This window comes from Thunnus maccoyii, chromosome 6 (genome assembly GCF_910596095.1).
Source record: "Thunnus maccoyii chromosome 6, fThuMac1.1, whole genome shotgun sequence".
Taxonomy (NCBI): Eukaryota; Metazoa; Chordata; class Actinopteri; order Scombriformes; family Scombridae; genus Thunnus; species Thunnus maccoyii.
The window spans coordinates 6185675-6192377 of NC_056538.1; the positions used below are offsets into that span (position 1 = coordinate 6185675).

The 6703-nt window shown below is 41.1% G+C and overlaps 1 long non-coding RNA gene across 1 annotated transcript; it reads right to left on the reverse strand.

Moving 5' to 3' along the window:
• Positions 1–6055, reverse strand: LOC121899308. Its single transcript, XR_006096677.1, has 3 exons — positions 6005–6055; positions 5533–5638; positions 1–895 (listed from the first exon to the last, which is right to left on the reverse strand). It is a non-coding gene; the product is annotated as an uncharacterized LOC121899308 (long non-coding RNA).
• Between the last annotated feature and the right edge of the window lie 648 nt (positions 6056–6703).

Sequence of the window (6703 nt, forward strand, 5' to 3'; positions counted from 1 at the left end):
GCCAAGAGTTAGGTGAGACGATTTAATAAGAAAATAGAAAATCTCCCATATACATATGTTTGAATTAAGATGTAAATGTCAACACTTATGTCATATGGACACATAAGATGTTGGAATTTGAAGAAGGTGAATTTATTGATACAAGATTTTAAGTTCTGATGTTGTGCATTTTTTATATTTAAATCTGATAAATGATCATTCTGTGCATGTCTTTGAGCCTGTGTGCTCAAGCCTAATCCCCCTTGTATGCCTGAAAATAGCTTTTAGTGATGTGAAGGATGTATGGTATGGAGAGGTCATGGCAATCACATCGTCATTTAAACCCTCCATAGCTGACTGATTGGTCCGCCTCTCAGCTGCCAGGCTCTGTACACTCTCACGTTTTCCCTCTGTTCTGCAACAACAATAATTCTGGCAGTCTTGGCCTCCTTTGTGCTGGAGGACTAGCACTCTCTACTTGTTTTGTGCCATAAAACATCCATAGTTTGGCTGGATGAAATATGGCTGTTAAGCAAAGAAATTAACTTCCAATTTCTATGAAGAAAGAGCAGCAGTAATGTCCTCTCAGGTTCTCCTCCATCTCCTGTTTTTCTTCCCCACCACCAACAAAGTTCCCTCTGGTTAGGGTTAGGAGGTGCATTAAGACACTGATGTTTCTCTTCGTCTAAAGTAAGTCAAGTTGCTTTTAGTTGAGCACTTCTTAGAGATATACCATGACCTGGATGACCCTGGTGCTGTCTCACTTCCCTGCTTTCAGTGTCTCATGATCCCGCGACTGATCATCTTTACAGGCAAAGATTAATTAGTGTAATGAGGTGCAGCTGGGGAGGCAGCAGGAGGGCTGATGAGGGAATCAGCAACAGGTGTGCAGAGCAGGAGGGCATGCTGAGGGCGCCTGGGGGACAGGTGAGGAATGGCAGGTAACAAAACACACAGAGTCAGAGACATGGGAGACAGAAACAATACGCAGGCACACAAAGAACATACTAATATCATATTTTTCTGAGGGACTGACAGGAGTGAACTGGAGTGTTGTTTGCTCACTCAAAAGCTCAAAAGGCTCTGAGGCGGCTGCTCTAACAATTAAATTAAATCTGTCTGGTGCAACAGAAACACGTGACAGTATTTCCTGTCTTGTTGGGGAGGTGGGGGGGGGGGGGGGGGGGGTGTATTTCAGTGTGCAGGCTGTCATAAAAATCTATTACAACAGTATACTGAATGTGAGTAGTATATACAGTGCACCAGCTCCCTCTAGTGACTGCACGATGGCAAACACTGAAGCTCAACTCAAAAGTGAAGAAATGTGAGGCAGAGAGAGACAGATGTTGCTTCCCAATGTCATACTACATATCAAACATGTAGTTACCATTATAGATGCTGTTCTCTGTTCTTTTTTGGGGGGTGGGGGCTTTCTTTTTTGTCCCTGGATGGGGTACTTTAGGGAAAATGGACTTGGACTATTTTAAAAATCCTGACCTGAATTGTCAGTCAAGCTGGAATGTCACTGTCAATTAAACTTTACAAAAAGAAACCTAAATGTCTTTCAAAGATTTAATACCTTTTTTAATATGTTCCCAGAGCTCTTCAACCAGCATTCATAATTTGTCCATTTACATTTACTTACTAACAACACACTCGAAAATGAAGGGTTTTTGTCTGAATGTTTTTAATGTAGTCTATTTTCCAGGGGGAGCACACGTATGCAAGCCCTGTTACAGTTGTGGAATTGGGACATGGGTAAAGAACACACCTAGGAGTGTGGGGTTTTTTTGGATTTACCTGCCTCAAACAGATAAAAACTCCTGAAAACACTCAACAAACACACAACAGATGTGCACAGAGTCGTGTTCTATAAACCATTAAAAATCCATTAGCAGGCAGCAGATGCAGATAACCAGCTGTGAAGAAATGTATTTAAAAACCTTATGGGTGTAAACACTGTTCCTGCAAAATCTGCAAAACCATCAAGCAGATGTAAGTAAATGCCAAACTAGAATCTCCTCTCCACACAAAGCTCCTGCTCAGCCAGTCTGATCTGTGTTTATCTGTCACCACTGCACAGGGGACTATTTCTTTAAGAAATGTAGCTTAGAAATGATTTAAACCTGTGCATTGTTCATCAGATTAACACTTTCTTGACACATATTGATCCAAATGGAAAAAAGCAGAATATCTGCTAGTTTACAATACAATATCAGTAAGCTCTTTCAGGATTTTCCCTCTGTTGAGTCTCAACTATAAGAACCTGAGGTGTACAGCGCCCGCCTGGCCGCTTACCTAGTCACAATACCCTGTGCAAATACACTTTGGAAGGATTACATGGAAAGGGAATGATAGGTTCGTGGCCTTACGGGCCAGCCCTGACGCAACAGTGTGAAAATGTCATCTGAAAACCGGGTCCAGCTGACTGTGATACTTCAGCCAAGTGAAAGCAGGTTAAAGATAAGGTGATTCCCCCAAGGCTGAGCATGTCAGCAGGGAGAGAGCAGGTCTCGTAACAAGTGAGATAAGCTGATAAGGGCAGTTTAAAATGACGGTCTGACTCTGGGTAAGGTTACATGGAGGTTGAATTTACAGCCTACAAAGGTTTCTGATGTAGCTATTGTGCAAAGTGCTGCTGAAGAGAAAGCTTTGGTCAAAAGGGAAACTGCTGAGAGGAAGATGTGACTCCAGAGTCAAGCAAAAAAATGTTGAAAGTAAAAATATGGGAACGCTGAGGTGCATTTATTGTTTGCCTAAGCAAAGTTTGCTGAGCATACATACTCCTCTGGATCAAGATGCATTTAGGAGCTTTCCAGCGCAACCACAGTTTCTATTTCTGTCTTGTGTTCAGGCTGAGAGCCAAAGCTCTGTGCCCACTCCCCCTCATCAGCACTGGTATTTCTGCACAGTCTGGAGACTTGAACTGGCGACCTTCTCCCAGTATGTTTGCCTCGCTACCACAAGTAAAGTGTACAGCACGGGCTTACTCACAGACGCTGTTCTTCTGACAAAACAAGGCAGTGATACACAGAGCAGCTTTTTGAAAACCTCTGTTTGGCAACAGTCCCAAACTCAGTGGTGAGAGTCTCCAGCTAACCTGACCCGCATGTCTTTGGACTGAGAGAGGAAACCGGAGCATCCTGAACACACATGGATGCAAGACTGAACACTGGATATTCTTTCTCTTTCCTGTTTTAATTCAGACACATGCAGTGTGAGTGCATGTCAGTGTGTTTGGAGCAACACTGATTGAGACTGGTCATGTCTCAGAATCTTTGTTTTTTTTTTTTTTTTTTTTAAATGTGCCACTACATTACTGCAGTTATGTGAATCTTTACTACGTCATGTCCATAAATGAAGGTTAAAATCTAAATGTATTCCAACCTAAAACCAGTGAACCTCTGGTCTCTACACCGTCAGTGGAGAAACTGATGCTCTTGGCTGTGGTGTTGGACTGGACCCTGTTTAGACTGGCTGCTGCTACATGTCAGCACTACTTCCTTCTCTGGAGAGAAGGGTTTTTAAAAAGTTTAAATTGTATATTTCCAGGTTTTCTTCTGGTTCAACTCCTTTCCTTTCTTCTTTCTTGTAAGAAAGAAAGTGTTATTTATCAGCGGTGGACAAAGGTGTAACAAAGTACATTTACTCAAGTGTTGTAGCCTACTTAAGTACAATTTAGAGGTGCTTGTACTGTACTTGAATAGTTCCATTTTATTCTATTTTATACTTCTATGCCACTACATTTCAGATAAAATATTGTATTTTCTTGTGCACTACATTTCTTATTTCACAGTTTTAGCTACTTTGTAGATTTGGGTTATCAATACAAAGTATAATCAACATATACATTATGATGCATTATTATAGATTTAACTATCCAGCAGTATTATATTGTATGTATATGTGTATGTATGAAATAATAAAATTCCTCTTCTCACCCTCCTCCCATGGGGGGTGGTGGTGGTGGTGGTGTGTCTTCCTCAAGCTCAGGTCCTCTACCAGAGGCCTGGGAGTTTGAGGGTTCTGTGCAGTATCTTTGCTGTTCCTAGGACTGCGCTCTTCTGGACAGCGACCTCAGATGTTGTACCTGGAATCTGCTGGAACCACTCTCCCAGTTTGTGGGTCAGAGCCCCCAGTGCTCCGATTACCACTGGCACCACCGTTGCCTTTACTCCCCGCATCTTTTCTAGCTCCTCTTTCAGCCCTTGGTATTTTTCGAGCTTCTTATGTTCCTTCTTCCTGATATTGCTGTCGCTTGGGATTGCTATGTTTATCACCACTGTCTTCTGTTGTTTGTCAGTCAACAAGATGTCCGGTTGGTTAACCATCACCAGTTTGTCAGTTTGGACCTGGAAGTCCCACAGGATCTTAGCTTGGTCATTCTCAACCACCTTAGGAGGTGTCTTCCATTGTGACCTTGGGACTTCCAGCCCATACTGCAGATGTTGCTGTACACTATGCCAGCCACTTTGTTATGGCGTTCCATGTACGCTGTTCCTGCTTGCATCTTACACCCTGCTATTATGTGCTGAACTGTCTCAGAAGCATCTTTGCACTGCCTGCACCTGGGTTAAGTTATGCTTACACACTGATGCATCAATAATTATAATCCAATAATAGAATATATATTATTCAGAAATGGGCCATTCTGCATAATGAGCACTTAGACTATACTTTTGGTACCTTAATTATATTTTGAAGGTAATACATTTGTACTTTCACTTGAGTACAATTCTGAATGCAGGAGTTTTACTTGTAACACTTCCTCTACTTCTTCATTAATCAGATATATATCCATAGACTGTATAAAAATAGTATATATTTGATAAATGGCATATATGATGAGGTGGATTAATTTTAATGTTTGCACACCTCAACACTTTCTGTACATACCTAACCTATTGTCTAGACAACTTGCAGAAGGAATATGATGCACATTTTGCACTACCTGCTACATGTTTTTGTCACTATTATGTATCATCGGTAACATTTATTTAACAGGTCCTTTAATTTTATAATAAATTCCTGAACGAACACCTACACAGCAACTACTTTTAGGAAACTGTTGAAAAAATGTTGAAACTATATCTCGACCAAGTAACCTTTTTCCCATTTTATAATTTGTACCTAATTGCACCAACCCTTCTGTAAAATGTCCTCAAAATTAACCGTTAAGTACCTGCAAACTACTCTGAAAATATCAATCTCTGTATGTTTTTACGCAATACACACTCAAGCTGACCCCTGTTTTTCTCCCTTTTCATTTCAATGAAACACACTTGTTTGAAATTCTCTCATCACATCACTGAACATCTACTTTGCTATATTTTGATTTGCACTCTATTTTGTGGAGCCTTAACCTGTTAGTACAACAACCAACTTTCCCTGCCAGTAATAGGTTACATGTTAGTTTTACCTTTAACTGCCATTATGCTATTATGCTTGATAGATCAATGGATAACTGTGCCAATGTGTTCAGGACACGCAGCTGCGGAGCCACACTAACACCAGTTCCAGTAATCTCAGTTACAACATGCTCCTGCACCTCACCTTGGTGTGTCCAAGTCTGTCTGTCTGTGCACAGGTCTGTTGTACTGTATGTGTCCAAGTGCATCCATTTTTGGGGAGATCAGAGCCCCCTATGTGAGAGTAGAACCTGTGGAAAATGCAGCATTACAAATCAGATATGGACACTTTTTGGTTTTGTAGCAGTGGATCAAATTACGATGGATTAAAAAATGCTGCAGAGCTCAAAACCTTAGGATGGAAATACAACGTTAAAATCAAAGCAGTTCCTAATAAAAGGTATTTAATTGCACCTTGTGGCTATATAAAAACATTCCTTTACTTGGAGAATACCCAGTGATAGAACCCAATGCCAGTCAAGGTCAAATCCCTGAGAAAACTTTAATGGAGGATGAAAAATGAAAATTGTTGTGTTTCTTGGCTGTTTGTCTGTCTTAAACATAGCCAACTAGTCATGTAACCAAATGTTGAAGGTTCAAGGATGGCCAAGTCTTACTTTCTGGAGTTCCCCGAGAAGTCCAGCACTGTGTTCAGTGTGCAGCCCAGTCTGTGGACAACCATAGAAACATGAGGATGACATCACAGACTCTACATCTTTTTTCTACTGTCTGCTGTGCGCCCAGTTACATAATTTCTCCCAATGACCACACCCCTCTTCTTCATGCCCGACTGAACAACTTTAATGGGCTGTTTGTCCTGTGCTTCAGGAACTTTGAGCACCAAGTGAGTTGAGTTTCAGACTCTAGTTGCTGGCTACCTCACTAGCCGGTATATTCTAATATCTGTGCAGTCTAGTTTATGGACAGAAAACCCAAATATAATGTTTCAGCTCCTAAGAGGCTAATAAAAGAAACCCACTATGAGAATATGTGGATTGGAGGCTAGCTTCGAAAGAGGTACATTGGCTAGTTATAGCTTCAACCGCAGACCAGCACAGGCCTTGTCTGCTCAACAGTCAATGATCATAAAAGATAGTTCATTTTCAGAGAAACTTGTCTACATAGAAACGTGCATTTTTCTGAGTAGACAAACTATTAAGAGCCTTGCTAGCAGCTCTGTGAGGCTGTACTTAAGCTTTGAGCTAAATGCTAACATCAGCATGCTAATGTGCTCACCCTGTAAGACTTAAGTGTCAAAGCTAACCAACATACAGATGTTTAGCAGGCATAATGTTTAACATGTTCACCATTTTAGT